General features: G+C 45.4%; 1 protein-coding gene across 3 annotated transcripts in view; it reads right to left on the minus strand.

Annotated features, from left to right (window-relative positions):
• The window catches only part of SURF1 (SURF1 cytochrome c oxidase assembly factor), a 155,608-nt gene that overhangs the window by 39,216 nt on the left and 99,626 nt on the right, over positions 1–16,766 (minus strand). The window lies entirely within an intron of this gene.

The raw sequence follows: 16,766 nt of genomic DNA on the forward strand, positions 1-16,766 counted from the left end.
TATATTCATACAGTATATATCAATGATACATATCCAAAGATTACAATGAACGAAGGGCCTTATTCTGGTCCGTTCGCAGCCAGTGTTCATTCTCACGGGGACCAATGTTTGGCGTATGCACAGCCACATTTCTGTGCATGTGCATACACCGGGAGTAACCGGGTCTAACCCTAACCAAAGGCTGCAGCCGGGGGGCGTGGGGTGGTGGTGGATAGTCGCAACCTATGGGAACGCCCAGCATTTCATGGGTGTTCCCATGGTAACCGGGCTGTGACATCGGTACCAGGGGAAGACAGCTGACATCACCGAATGTCAGCTGCCCGCCCACTTCCATCGAAGTGACCTGAGAGTCACCTAATCCTCCGCCAAGTGCCTAACACTAACCGTCCCCATCTGCAGCCTTACCCTAATCCTCCGCCAAGTGCCTAACACTAACCGTCCCCATCTGCAGCCTTACCCTAATCCTCCGCCAAGTGCCTAACACTAACCGTCCCCTTCTGCAGCCTTACCCTAATCCTCCGCCAAGTGCCTAACACTAACCGTCCCCCTTCTGCAGCCTTACCCTAATCCTCCGCCAAGTGCCTAACACTAACCGTCCCCTTCTGCAGCCTTACCCTAATCCTCCGCCAAGTGCCTAGCACTCACCGTCCCCTTCTGCAGCCTTACCCTAATCCTCCGCCAAGTGCCTAACAGTAACCGTCCCCTTCTGCAGCCTTACCCTAATCCTCCGCCAAGTGCCTAACACTAACCGTCCCCTTCTGCAGCCTTACCCTAATCCTCCGCCAAGTGCCTAACACTAACCGTCCCCTTCTGCAGCCTTACCCTAATCCTCCGCCAAGTGCCTAACACTAACCGTCCCCTTCTGCAGCCTTACCCTAATCCTCCGCCAAGTGCCTAACACTAACCGTCCCCCTTCTGCAGCCTTACCCTAATCCTCCGCCAAGTGCCTAACACTAACCGTCCCCTTCTGCAGCCTTACCCTAATCCTCCGCCAAGTGCCTAGCACTCACCGTCCCCTTCTGCAGCCTTACCCTAATCCTCCGCCAAGTGCCTAACACTAACCGTCCCCTTCTGCAGCCTTACCCTAATCCTCCGCCAAGTGCCTAACACTAACCGTCCCCTTCTGCAGCCTTACCCTAATCCTCCGCCAAGTGCCTAACACTAACCGTCCCCTTCTGCAGCCTTACCCTAATCCTCCGCCAAGTGCCTAACACTAACCGTCCCCTTCTGCAGCCTTACCCTAATCCTCCGCCAAGTGCCTAACACTAACCGTCCCCCTTCTGCAGCCTTACCCTAATCCTCCGCCAAGTGCCTAACACTAACCGTCCCCTTCTGCAGCCTTACCCTAATCCTCCGCCAAGTGCCTAGCACTCACCGTCCCCTTCTGCAGCCTTACCCTAATCCTCCGCCAAGTGCCTAACACTAACCGTCCCCTTCTGCAGCCTTACCCTAATCCTCCGCCAAGTGCCTAACACTAACCGTCCCCTTCTGCAGCCTTACCCTAATCCTCCGCCAAGTGCCTAACACTAACCGTCCCCTTCTGCAGCCTTACCCTAATCCTCCGCCAAGTGCCTAACACTAACCGTCCCCTTCTGCAGCCTTACCCTAATCCTCCGCCAAGTGCCTAACACTAACCGTCCCCTTCTGCAGCCTTACCCTAATCCTCCGCCAAGTGCCTAACACTAACCGTCCCCTTCTGCAGCCTTACCCTAATCCTCCGCCAAGTGCCTAACACTAACCGTCCCCTTCTGCAGCCTTACCCTAATCCTCCGCCAAGAGCCTAAAACTAACCGTCCCCTTCTGCAGCCTTACCCTAATCCTCCGCCAAGAGCCTAACACTAACCGTCCCCTTCTGCAGCCTTACCCTAATCCTCCGCCAAGAGCCTAAAACTAACCGTCCCCTTCTGCAGCCTTACCCTAATCCTCCGCCAAGTGCCTGACACTAACCGTCCCCTTCTGCAGCCTTACCCTAATCCTCCGCCAAGTTCCTGACACTAACCGTCCCCTTCTGCAGCCTTACCCTAATCCTCCGCCAAGTGCCTGACACTAACCGTCCCCTTCTGCAGCCTTACCCTAATCCTCCGCCAAGTGCCTGACACTAACCGTCCCCTTCTGCAGCCTTACCCTAATCCTCCGCCAAGTGCCTGACACTAACCGTCCCCTTCTGCAGCCTTACCCTAATCCTCCGCCAAGTGCCTGACACTAACCGTCCCCTTCTGCAGCCTTACCCTAATCCTCCGCCAAGTGCCTGACACTAACCGTCCCCTTCTGCAGCCTTACCCTAATCCTCCGCCAAGTGCCTGACACTAACCGTCCCCTTCTGCAGCCTTACCCTAATCCTCCGCCAAGTGCCTGACACTAACCGTCCCCTTCTGCAGCCTTACCCTAATCCTCCGCCAAGTGCCTGACACTAACCGTCCCCTTCTGCAGCCTTACCCTAATCCTCCGCCAAGTGCCTAACACTAACCGTCCCCTTCTGCATCTTTACCCTAATCCTCCCAAAGTGCCTAACACTAACCGTCCCCTTCTGCAGCCTTACCCTAATCCTCCGCCAAGTGCCTAACACTTACCGTCCCCTTCTGCAGCCTTACCCTAATCCTACGCCAAGTGCCTAACACTTACCGTCCCCTTCTGCAGCCTTACCCTAATCCTACGCCAAGCGCCTAAAACTAACCGTCCCCTTCTGCAGCCTTACTCTAATCCTCCGCCAAGTGCCTAACACTAACCGTCCCCTTCTGCAGCCTTACCCTAATCCTACGCCAAGCGCCTAAAACTAACCGTCCCCTTCTGCAGCCTTACTCTAATCCTCCGCCAAGTGCCTAACACTAACCGTCCCCCTTCTGCAGCCTTACCCTAATCCTTCGCCAAGCGCCTAACACTTACCATCCCCTTCTGCAGCCTTACCCTAATCCTCCGCCAAGTGCCTAATACTAACCGTCCCCATCTGCAGCCTTACCCTAATCTTCCGCCAAGTGCCTAACACTAACCGTCCCCTTCTGCAGCCTTACCCTAATCCTATCGCAGGTGCCAGCCATCTTTCTGGAATGGTCAACAGAGGCATAGAGTAGGGTTCACTGTGGCCATCCTAAACAGTGGTCACGGCTGTGGGTTAACACCCAAACCGTAACAAATGGTGTATAAACTGGTGTTACAAAAATAAAATGGATAAATGTAAATAGTGCTTCCCCATAAGACACCGGCGTTTAGAAACTGAATGTTAATTGGACAGAATAATAGTTGAGATCTCCTAATACTATCCTTCCTGTGCATAGCTAACCCTAATACTATCCTTCCTTTGCATAGCTAACCCTAACCCTAATACTATCCTTCCTGTGCATAGCTAACCCTAATACTATCCTTCCTGTGCATAGCTAACCCTAACCCTAATACTATCCTTCCTGTGCATAGCTAACCCTAATACTATCCTTCCTGTGCATAGCTAACCCTAACCCTAATACTATCCTTCCTGTGCATAGCTTACCCTAACCCTGTCCTTCCTGTGCATAGCTAACCCTAACCCTAATACTATCCTTCCTGTGCATAGCTAACCCTAACCCTTATACTATCCTTCCTGTGCATAGCTAACCCTAATACTATCCTTCCTGTGCATAGCTAACCCTAACCCTAATACTATCCTTCCTGTGCATAGCTAACCCTAATACTATCCTTCCTGTGCATAGCTAACCCTAATACTATCCTTCCTGTGCATAGCTAACCCTAACCCTAATACTATCCTTCCTGTGCATAGCTAACCCTAATACTATCCTTCCTGTGCATAGCTAACCCTAATACTATCCTTTCTGTGCATAGCTAACCCTAACCCTAATACTATCCTTCCTGTGCATAGCTAACCCTAATACTATCCTTCCTGTGCATAGCTAACCCTAATACTATCCTTCCTGTGCATAGCTTACCCTAACCCTAATACTATCCTTCCTGTGCATAGCTAACCCTAATACTATCCTTCCTGTGCATAGCTAACCCTAACCCTTATACTATCCTTCCTGTGCATAGCTAACCCTAATACTATCCTTCCTGTGCATAGCTAACCCTAATACTATCCTTCCTGTGCATAGCTAACCCTAACCCTAATACTATCCTTCCTGTGCATAGCTAACCCTAATACTATCCTTCCTGTGCATAGCTAACCCTAATACTATCCTTCCTGTGCATAGCTAACCCTAACCCTAATACTATCCTTCCTGTGCATAGCTAACCCTAATACTATCCTTCCTGTGCATAGCTAACCCTAATACTATCCTTCCTGTGCATAGCTAACCCTAACCCTAATACTATCCTTCCTGTGCATAGCTAACCCTAATACTATCCATCCTGTGCATAGCTAACCCTAATACTATCCTTCCTGTGCATAGCTTACCCTAACCCTAATACTATCTTTCCTGTGCATAGCTAACCCGAATACTATCATTCCTGTGCATAGCTAACCCTAACCCTATTACTATCCTTCCTGTGCATAGCTAATCCTAACCCTAATACTGTCCTTCCTGTGCATAGCTAACCCTAATACTATCCTTCCTGTGCATAGCTAACCCTAACCCTAATACTATCCTTCCTGTGCATAGCTAACCCTAATACTATCCTTCCTGTGCATAGCTAACCCTAATACTATCCTTCCTGTGCATAGCTAACCCTAACCCTGATACTATCCTTCCTGTGCATAGCTAACCCTTATACTATCCTTCCTGTGCATAGCTAACCCTAACCCTAATACTATCCTTCCTGTGCATAGCTAACCCTAACCCTGATACTATCCTTCCTGTGCATAGCTAACCCTAACCCTAATACTATCCTTCCTGTGCATAGCTAACCCTAACCCTAATACTATCCTTCCTGTGCATAGCTAACCCTAATACTATCATTCCTGTGCATAGCTAATCCTAACCCTAATACTATCCTTCCTGTGCATAGCTAACCCTAACCCTAATACTATCCTTCCTGTGCATAGCTAACCCTAATACTATCCTTCCTGTGCATAGCTAACCCTAACCCTAATACTATCCTTCCTGTGCATAGCTAACCCTAATACTATCCTTCCTGTGCATAGCTAACCCTAACCGTAATACTATCCTTCCTGTGCATAGCTAACCCTAACCCTAATACTATCCTTCCTGTGCATAGCTAATCCTAACCCTAATACTATCCTTCCTGTGCATAGCTAACCCTAACCGTAATACTATCCTTCCTGTGCATAGCTAATCCTAACCCTAATACTGTCCTTCCTGTGCATAGCTAACCCTAATACTATCCTTTCTGTGCATAGCTAACCCTAATACTATCCTTCCTGTGCATAGCTAATCCTAACCCTAATACTGTCCTTCCTGTGCATAGCTAACCCTAACCCTAATACTATCCTTCCTGTGCATAGCTAACCCTAACCCTAATACTATCCTTCCTGTGCATAGCTAACCCTAATACTATCCTTCCTGTGCATAGCTAACCCTAATACTATCCTTCCTGAGCATAGCTAATCCTAACCCTAATACTGTCCTTCCTGTGCATAGCTAACCCTAATACTATCCTTCCTGTGCATAGCTAACCCTAATACTATCCTTCCTGTGCATAGCTAACCCTAACACTATCCTTCCTGTGCATAGCTAACCCTAATACTATCCTTCCTGTGCATAGCTAACCCTAACCATACTACTATCCTTCCTGTGCATAGCTAACCCTAATACTATCCTTCCTGTGCATAGCGAACACTAACCCTAATACTATCCTTCATGTGCATAGCTAACCCTAATACTATCCTTCCTGTGCATAGCTAACCCTAATACTATCCTTCCTGTGCATAGCTAACCCTAATACTGTCCTTCCTGTGCATAGCTAACCCTAACCCTAATACTATCCTTCCTGTGCATAGCTAACCCTAACCCTAATACTATCCTTCCTGTCCATAGCTAACCCTAATACTATCCTTCCTGTGCATAGCTAACCCTAACCCTAATACTATCCTTCCTGTGCATAGCTAACCCTAATACTATCCTTCCTGTGCATAGCTAACCCTAACCCTAATACTATCCTTCCTGTCCATAGCTAACCTTAATACTATCCTTCCTGTGCATAGCTAACCCTAACCCTATTACTATCCTTCCTGTGCATAGCTAACCCTAATACTATCCTTCCTGTGCATAGCTAACCCTAATACTATCCATCCTGTGCATAGCTAACCCTAATACTATCCTTCCTGTGCATAGCTAACCCTAATACTATCCTTCCTGTGCATGGCTAACCCTAATACTATCCTTCCTGTGCATAGCTAACCCTAATACTATCCTTCCTGTGCATAGCTAATCCTAACCCTAATACTATCCTTCCTGTGCATAGCTAACCCTAATACTTTCCTTCCTGTGCATAGCTAACCCTAATACTATCCTTCCTGTGCATAGCTAACCCTAATACTATCCTTCCTGTGCATAGCTAATCCTAACCCTAATACTATCCTTCCTGTGCATAGCTAACCCTAATACTATCCTTCCTGTGCATAGCTAACCCTAATACTATCCTTCCTGTGCATAGCTAACCCTAACCCTAATACTATCCTTCCTGTGCATAGCTAATCCTAACCCTAATACTGTCCTTCCTGTGCATAGCTAACCCTAATACTATCCTTCCTGTGCATAGCTAACCCTAATACTATCCTTCCTGTGCATAGCTAACCCTAACCCTAATACTATCCTTCCTGTGCATAGCTAACCCTAATACTATCCTTCCTGTGCATAGCTAACCCTAACCCTAATACTGTCCTTCCTGTGCATAGCTAACCCTAACCCTAATACTGTCCTTCCTGTGCATAGCTAACCCTAACCCTAATACTATCCTTCCTGTGCATAGCTAACCCTAACACTATCCTTCCTGTGCATAGCTAACTCTAATACTATCCTTCCTGTGCATAGCTAACTCTAATACTATCCTTCCTGTGCATAGCTAACCCTAATACTATCCTCCCTGTGCATAGCTAATCCTAACCCTAATACTGTCCTTCCTGTGCATAGCTAACCCTAATACTATCCTTCCTGTGCATAGCTAACCCTAACCCTAATACTATCCTTCCTGTGCATAGCTAACCCTAATACTATCCTTCCTGTGCATAGCTAACCCTAATACTATCCTTCCTGTGCATAGCTAACCTTAACCCTAATACTATCCTTCCTGTGCATAGCTAACCCTAATACTATCCTTCCTGTGCATAGCTAACCCTAACCCTAATACTATCCTTCTTGTGCATAGCTAACCCTAATACTATCCTTCCTGTGCATAGCTAACCCTAACCCTAATACAATCCTTCCTGTGCATAGCTAACCCTAATACTATCCTTCCTGTGCATAGCTAACCCTAACATTAATACTATCCTTCCTGTGCATAGCTAACCCTAATACTATCCTTCCTGTGCATAGCTAACCCTAATACTATCCTTCCTGTGCATAGCTAACCCTAACCCTAATACTATCCTTCCTGTGCATAGCTTACCCTAACACTATCCTTCCTGTCCATAGCTAACCCTAATACTATCCTTCCTGTGCATAGCTAACCCTAATACTATCCTTCCTGTGCATAGCTAACCCTAATACTATCCTTCCTGTGCATAGCTAATCCTAACCCTAATACTATCCTTCCTGTGCATAGCTAACCCTAACCCTAATACTATCCTTCCTGTGCATAGCTAACCCTAATACTATCCTTCCTGTGCATAGCTAACCCTAACCCTAATACTATCCTTCCTGTGCATAGCTAACCCTAATACTATCCTTCCTGTGCATAGCTAACCCTAACCGTAATACTATCCTTCCTGTGCATAGCTAACCCTAACCCTAATACTATCCTTCCTGTGCATAGCTAATCCTAACCCTAATACTATCCTTCCTGTGCATAGCTAACCCTAACTGTAATACTATCCTTCCTGTGCATAGCTAATCCTAACCCTAATACTGTCCTTCCTGTGCATAGCTAACCCTAATACTATCCTTTCTGTGCATAGCTAACCCTAATACTATCCTTCCTGTGCATAGCTAATCCTAACCCTAATACTGTCCTTCCTGTGCATAGCTAACCCTAACCCTAATACTATCCTTCCTGTGCATAGCTAACCCTAACCCTAATACTATCCTTCCTGTGCATAGCTAACCCTAATACTATCCTTCCTGTGCATAGCTAACCCTAATACTATCCTTCCTGAGCATAGCTAATCCTAACCCTAATACTGTCCTTCCTGTGCATAGCTAACCCTAATACTATCCTTTCTGTGCATAGCTAACCCTAATACTATCCTTCCTGTGCATAGCTAACCCTAACACTATCCTTCCTGTGCATAGCTAACCCTAATACTATCCATCCTGTGCATAGCTAACCCTAACCATACTACTATCCTTCCTGTGCATAGCTAACCCTAATACTATCCTTCCTGTGCATAGCGAACACTAACCCTAATACTATCCTTCATGTGCATAGCTAACCCTAATACTATCCTTCCTGTGCATAGCTAACCCTAATACTATCCTTCCTGTGCATAGCTAACCCTAATACTGTCCTTCCTGTGCATAGCTAACCCTAACACTATCCTTCCTGTGCATAGCTAACCCTAACCCTAATACTAACCTTCCTGTCCATAGCTAACCCTAATACTATCCTTCCTGTGCATAGCTAACCCTAACCCTAATACTATCCTTCCTGTGCATAGCTAACCCTAATACTATCTTTCCTGTGCATAGCTAACCCTAACCCTAATACTATACTTCCTGTCCATAGCTAACCCTAATACTATCCTTCCTGTGCATAGCTAACCCTAATACTATCCTTCCTGTGCATAGCTAACCCTAATACTATCCTTCCTGTGCATAGCTAACCCTAATACTATCCATCCTGTGCATAGCTAACCCTAATACTATCCTTCCTGTGCATAGCTAACCCTAATACTATCCTTCCTGTGCATAGCTAACCCTAATACTATCCTTCCTGTGCATAGCTAACCCTAATACTATCCTTCCTGTGCATAGCTAACCCTAATACTATCCTTCCTGTGCATAGCTAATCCTAACCCTAATACTATCCTTCCTGTGCATAGCTAACCCTAATACTATCCTTCCTGTGCATAGCTAACCCTAATACTTTCCTTCCTGTGCATAGCTAACCCTAATACTATCCTTCCTGTGCATAGCTAACCCTAACCCTAATACTATCCTTCCTGTGCATAGCTAATCCTAACCCTAATACTATCCTTCCTGTGCATAGCTAACCCTAATACTATCCTTCCTGTGCATAGCTAACCCTAATACTATCCTTCCTGTGCATAGCTAACCCTAATACTATCCTTCCTGTGCATAGCTAACCCTAATACTATCCTTCCTGTGCATAGCTAACCCTAATACTATCCTTCCTGTGCATAGCTAACCCTAACCCTAATACTATCCTTCCTGTCCATAGCTAACCCTAATACTATCCTTCCTGTGCATAGCTAACCCTAACCCTAATACTATCCTTCCTGTGCATAGCTAACCCTAATACTATCCTTCTTGTGCATAGCTAACCCTAATACTATCCATCCTGTGCATAGCTAACCCTAATACTATCCTTCCTGTGCATAGCTAACCCTAATACTATCCTTCCTGTGCATAGCTAACCCTAATACTATCCTTCCTGTGCATAGCTAACCCTAATACTATCCTTCCTGTGCATAGCTAACCCTAATTCTATCCTTCCTGTGCATAACTAATCCTAACCCTAATACTATCCTTCCTGTGCATAGCTAACCCTAATACTATCCTTCCTGTGCATAGCTAACCCTAATACTTTCCTTCCTGTGCATAGCTAACCCTAATACTATCCTTCCTGTGCATAGCTAACCCTAACCCTAATACTATCCTTCCTGTGCATAGCTAATCCTAACCCTAATACTATCCTTCCTGTGCATAGCTAACCCTAATACTATCCTTCCTGTGCATAGCTAACCCTAATACTATCCTTCCTGTGCATAGCTAACCCTAACCCTAATACTATCCTTCCTGTGCATAGCTAATCCTAACCCTAATACTGTCCTTCCTGTGCATAGCTAACCCTAATACTATCCTTCCTGTGCATAGCTAACCCTAATACTATCCTTCCTGTGCATAGCTAACCCTAATACTATCCTTCCTGTGCATAGCTAACCCTAATACTATCCTTCCTGTGCATAGCTAACCCTAATACTTTCCTTCCTGTGCATAGCTAACCCTAATACTATCCTTCCTGTGCATAGCTAACCCTAACCCTAATACTATCCTTCCTGTGCATAGCTAATCCTAACCCTAATACTATCCTTCCTGTGCATAGCTAACCCTAATACTATCCTTCCTGTGCATAGCTAACCCTAATACTATCCTTCCTGTGCATAGCTAACCCTAACCCTAATACTATCCTTCCTGTGCATAGCTAATCCTAACCCTAATACTGTCCTTCCTGTGCATAGCTAACCCTAATACTATCCTTCCTGTGCATAGCTAACCCTAATACTATCCTTCCTGTGCATAGCTAACCCTAATACTATCCTTCCTGTGCATAGCTAACCCTAATACTATCCTTCCTGTGCATAGCTAACCCTAATACTATCCTTCCTGTGCATAGCTAACCCTAACCCTAATACTGTCCTTCCTGTGCATAGCTAACCCTAACCCTAATACTATCCTTCCTGTGCATAGCTAACCCTAACCCTAATACTATCCTTCCTGTGCATAGCTAACTCTAATACTATCCTTCCTGTGCATAGCTAACCCTAATACTATCCTTCCTGTGCATAGCTAATCCTAACCCTAATACTGTCCTTCCTGTGCATAGCTAACCCTAATACTATCCTTCCTGTGCATAGCTAACCCTAACCCTAATACTATCCTTCCTGTGCATAGCTAACCCTAACCCTAATACTATCCTTCCTGTGCATAGCTAACCCTAATACTATCCTTCCTGTGCATAGCTAACCTTAACCCTAATACTATCCTTCCTGTGCATAGCTAACCCTAATACTATCCTTCCTGTGCATAGCTAACCCTAACCTTAATACTATCCTTCCTGTGCATAGCTAACCCTAATACTATCCTTCCTGTGCATAGCTAACCCTAATACTATCCTTCCTGTGCATAGCTAACCCTAATACTATCCTTCCTGTGCATAGCTTACCCTAACCCTAATACTATCCTTCCTGTCCATAGCTAACCCTAATACTATCCTTCCTGTGCATAGCTAACCCTAACACTATCCTTCCTGTGCATAGCTAACCCTAATACTATCCTTCCTGAGCATAGCTAACCCTAACCCTAATACTATCCTTCCTGTGCATAGCTAACCCTAACCCTAATACTATCCTTCCTGTCCATAGCTAACCCTAATACTATCCTTCCTGTGCATAGCTAACCCTAACCCTAATACTATCCTTCCTGTGCATAGCTAACCCTAATACTATCCTTCCTGTGCATAGCTAACCCTAATACTATCCTTCCTGTGCATAGCTAACCCTAATACTATCCTTCCTGTGCATAGCTAACCCTAATACTATCCTTCCTGAGCATAGCTAACCCTAACCCTAATACTATCCTTCCTGTCCATAGCTAACCCTAATACTATCCTTCCTGTGCATAGCTAACCCTAACCCTAATACTATCCTTCCTGTGCATAGCTAACCCTAATACTATCCTTCCTGTGCATAGCTAACCCTAACCCTAATACTATCCTTCCTGTGCATAGCTAACCCTAACCCTAATACTATCCTTCCTGTCCATAGCTAACCCTAATACTATCCTTCCTGTCCATAGCTAACCCTAATACTATCCTTCCTGTGCATAGCTAACCCTAATAATATCCTTCCTGTGCATAGCTAACCCTAACACTATCCTTCCTGTGCATAGCTAACCCTAATACTATCCTTCCTGTGCATAGCTAACCCTAATACTATCCTTCCTGTGCATAGCTAACCCTAACCCTAATACTATCCTTCCTGTCCATAGCTAACCCTAATACTATCCTTCCTGTGCATAGCTAACCCTAACCCTAATACTATCCTTCCTGTGCATAGCTAACCCTAATACTATCCTTCCTGTGCATAGCTAACCTTAACCCTAATACTATCCTTCCTGTGCATAGCTAACCCTAATACTATCCTTCCTGTGCATAGCTAACCCTAACCTTAATACTATCCTTCCTGTGCATAGCTAACCCTAATACTATCCTTCCTGTGCATAGCTAACCCTAATACTATCCTTCCTGTGCATAGCTAACCCTAACCCTAATACTATCCTTCCTGTGCATAGCTTACCCTAACCCTAATACTATCCTTCCTGTCCATAGCTAACCCTAATACTATCCTTCCTGTGCATAGCTAACCCTAACCCTAATACTATCCTTCCTGTGCATAGCTAACCCTAATACTATCCTTCCTGAGCATAGCTAACCCTAACCCTAATACTATCCTTCCTGTGCATAGCTAACCCTAACCCTAATACTATCCTTCCTGTCCATAGCTAACCCTAATACTATCCTTCCTGTGCATAGCTAACCCTAACCCTAATACTATCCTTCCTGTGCATAGCTAACCCTAATACTATCCTTCCTGTGCATAGCTAACCCTAATACTATCCTTCCTGTGCATAGCTAACCCTAATACTATCCTTCCTGTGCATAGCTAACCCTAATACTATCCTTCCTGAGCATAGCTAACCCTAACCCTAATACTATCCTTCCTGTCCATAGCTAACCCTAATACTATCCTTCCTGTGCATAGCTAACCCTAACCCTAATACTATCCTTCCTGTGCATAGCTAACCCTAATACTATCCTTCCTGTGCATAGCTAACCCTAACACTATCCTTCCTGTGCATAGCTAACCCTAACCCTAATACTATCCTTCCTGTGCATAGCTAACCCTAACCCTAATACTATCCTTCCTGTCCATAGCTAACCATAATACTATCCTTCCTGTGCATAGCTAACCCTAACCCTAATACTATCCTTCCTGTGCATAGCTAACCCTAATACTATCCTTCCTGTGCATAGCTAACCCTAACCCTAATACTATCCTTCCTGTGCATAGCTAACCGTAATACTATCCTTCCTGTGCATAGCTAACCCTAATACTATCCTTCCTGAGCATAGCTAACCCTAACCCTAATACTATCCGTCCTGTCCATAGCTAACCCTAATACTATCCTTCCTGTGCATAGCTAACCCTAACCCTAATACTATCCTTCCTGTGCATAGCTAACCCTAATACTATCCTTCCTGTGCATAGCTAACCCTAATACTATCCTTCCTGTGCATAGCTAACCCTAATACTATCCTTCCTGTGCATAGCTAACCCTAATACTATCCTTCCTGTGCATAGCTAACCCTAACCCTAATACTATCCTTCCTGTGCATAGCTAACCCTAATACTATCCTTCCTGTGCATAGCTAATCCTAACCCTAATACTATCCTTCCTGTGCATAGCTAACCCTAATACTATCCTTCCTGTGCATAGCTAACCCTAACCCTAATACTATACTTCCTGTGCATAGCTAACCCTAATACTATCCTTCCTGTGCATAGCTAACCCTAACCCTAATACTATCCTTCCTGTGCATAGCTAACCCTAATACTATCCTTCCTGTGCATAGCTAACCCTAACCCTAATACTATCCTTCCTGTGCATAGCTAATCCTAACCCTAATACTATCCTTCCTGTGCATAGCTAACCCTAATACTATCCTTCCTGTGCATAGCTAACCCTAATACTATCCTTCCTGTGCATAGCTAACCCTAATACTATCCTTCCTGTGCATAGCTAACCCTAACCCTAATACTATCCTTCCTGTGCATAGATAATCCTAATACTATCCTTCCTGTGCATAGCTAACCCTAATACTATCCTTCCTGTGCATAGCTAACACTAACCCTAATACTATCCTTCCTGTGCATAGCTAACCCTAATACTATCCTTCCTGTGCATAGCTAACCCTAATACTATCCTTCCTGTGCATAGCTAACCCTAATACTATCCTTCCTGTGCATAGCTAACCCTAATACTATCCTTCCTGTGCATAGCTAACCCTAATACTATCCGTCCTGTGCATAGCTAACCCTAATACTATCCTTCCTGTGCATAGCTAACCCTAATACTATCCTTCCTGTGCATAGCTAACCCTAATACTATCCTTCCTGTGCATAGCTAACCCTAATACTATCCTTCCTGTGCATAGCTAACCCTAACCCTAATACTATCCTTCCTGTGCATAGCTAACCCTAATACTATCCTTCCTGTGCATAGCTAACCCTAACCCTAATACTATCCTTCCTGTGCATAGCTAATCCTAACCCTAATACTATCCTTCCTGTGCATAGCTAACCCTAATACTATCCTTCCTGTGCATAGCTAACCCTAATACTATCCTTCCTGTGCATAGCTAACCCTAACCCTATCCTTCCTGTGCATAGCTAACCCTAATACTATCCTTCCTGTGCATAGCTAACCCTAATACTATCCTTCCTGTGCATAGCTAATCCTAATACTATCCTTCCTGTGCATAGCTAACCCTAATACTATCCTTCCTGTGCATAGCTAACCCTAATACTATCCTTCCTGTGCATAGCTAACCCTAATACTATCCTTCCTGTGCATAGCTAATCCTAACCCTAATACTATCCTTCCTGTGCATAGCTAACCCTAATACTATCCTTCCTGTGCATAGCTAATCCTAACCCTAATACTATCCTTCCTGTGCATAGCTAACCCTAATACTATCCTTCCTGTGCATAGCTAACCCTAACCCTAATACTATCCTTCCTGTGCATAGCTAACCCTAATACTATCCTTCCTGTGCATAGCTAACCCTAACCCTAATATTATCCTTCCTGTGCATAGCTAACCCTAATACTATCCTTCCTGTGCATAGCTAACTCAGAGCCATTTAGAATTGGTTCATATGTTGGCCTCTATTTTCTTTGTAACTTAAACACGCTTTAAAAAAGGGAAAATATCCTACAAATGTAAAATATTTCTGGTCAATTATTAAATAGCTCAGATAGTTGGTCAGCAGAGAATAAAGCAGGGAACACACTAGAAGATAATATGAACCATGTTGCAAATTCCGACTAATCAGAACAACAGAACCTTCAACTCCTCATGTGTGTACACACTATTGGGGTTATTCAGACCCAATCACAAAAATGCTTCTTCCTCAAATGGACAAAGCTATGTGCACTGCAGGTGGGGCAGATGTAACAGGTGCAGACAGTTAAATTTGGGTGAGTTATTTTGTTTCTGTGCAGGGTAAATACTGGCTGCTTTATACTTACACTGTAATTTAGATTTCAGTTTAGACACACCCCACCCAAATGTAACTCTCTGCACATGTTACATCTGCCCCACCTGCAGTGCACATGGTTTTGTCCATTAAAGAAGGAGTTTACTTTTGCAAACCAACCTGAATCCCCCCCATTATGTAGTGTGTACTCAGTATAATGAAAACAAGTTGAAAAGGCTGGCATGCAAATGATTGACACATGGTGTTTCTTGATTTTTAGAGTTAGGCACAAGGGAGAGGGTTACAATTGGGCACTAGGAGGGTTAGGCTGGTGAAGGGGATGGTTAGGCACAGGGTTACAATTGGGCACAAGGAGGGTTAGGCTGGTGAAGGGGATGGTTAGGCGAAGGGTTACAATTGGGCACTAGGAGGGTTAGGCTGGTGAAGGGGATGGTTAGGCACAGGGTTACAATTGGGCACAAGGAGGGTTAGGCTGGTGAAGGGGATGGTTAGGCGAAGGGTTACAATTGGGCACAAGGAGGGTTAGGCTGGTGAAGGGGATGGTTAGGCGAAGGGTTACAATTGGGCACTAGGAGGGTTAGGCTGGTGAAGGGGAAGGTTAGGCACAGGGTTACAATTGGGCACAAGGAGGGTTAGGCTGGTGAAGGGGATGGTTAGGCACAGGGTTACAATTGGGCACTAGGAGGGTTAGGCTGGTGAAGGGGATGGTTAGGCACAGGGTTACAATTGGGCACTAGGAGGGTTTGGCTGGTGAAGGGGATGGTTAGGCGAAGGGTTACAATTGGGCACTAGGAGGGTTAGGCTGGTGAAGGGGATGGTTAGGCACAGGGTTACAATTGGGCACTAGGAGGGTTAGGCTGGTGAAGGGGATGGTTAGGCACAGGGTTACAATTGGGCACTAGGAGGGTTAGGCTGGTGAAGGGGATGGTTAGGCACAGGGTTACAATTGGGCACTAGGAGGGTTAGGCTGGTGAAGGGGATGGTTAGGCGAAGGGTTACAATTGGGCACTAGGAGGGTTAGGCTGGTGAAGGGGATGGTTAGGCACAGGGTTACAATTGGGCACTAGGAGGGTTAGGCTGGTGAAGGGGATGGTTAGGCACAGGGTTACAATTGGGCACAAGGAGGGTTAGGCTGGTGAAGGGGATGGTTAGGTACAGGGTTACAATTGGGCACAAGGAGGGTTAGGCTGGTGAAGGGGATGGTTAAGCACAGGGTTACAATTGGGCACAAGGAGGGTTAGGCTGGTGAAGGGGATGGTTAGGCACAGGGTTACAATTGGGCACAAGGAGGGTTAGGCTGGTGAAGGGGATGGTTAGGCACAGGGTTACAATTGGGCACAAGGAGGGTTAGGCTGGTGAAGGGGATGGTTAAGCACAGGGTTACAATTGGGCACAAGGAGGGTTAGGCTGGTGAAGGGGATGGTTAGGCACAGGGTTACAATTGGGCACTAGGAGGGTTAGGCTGGTGAAGGGGATGGTTAGGCACA

Source organism: Crinia signifera, chromosome 9 (genome assembly GCF_055691185.1).
Source record: "Crinia signifera chromosome 9, ASM5569118v1, whole genome shotgun sequence".
NCBI classification, from domain to species: Eukaryota; Metazoa; Chordata; class Amphibia; order Anura; family Myobatrachidae; genus Crinia; species Crinia signifera.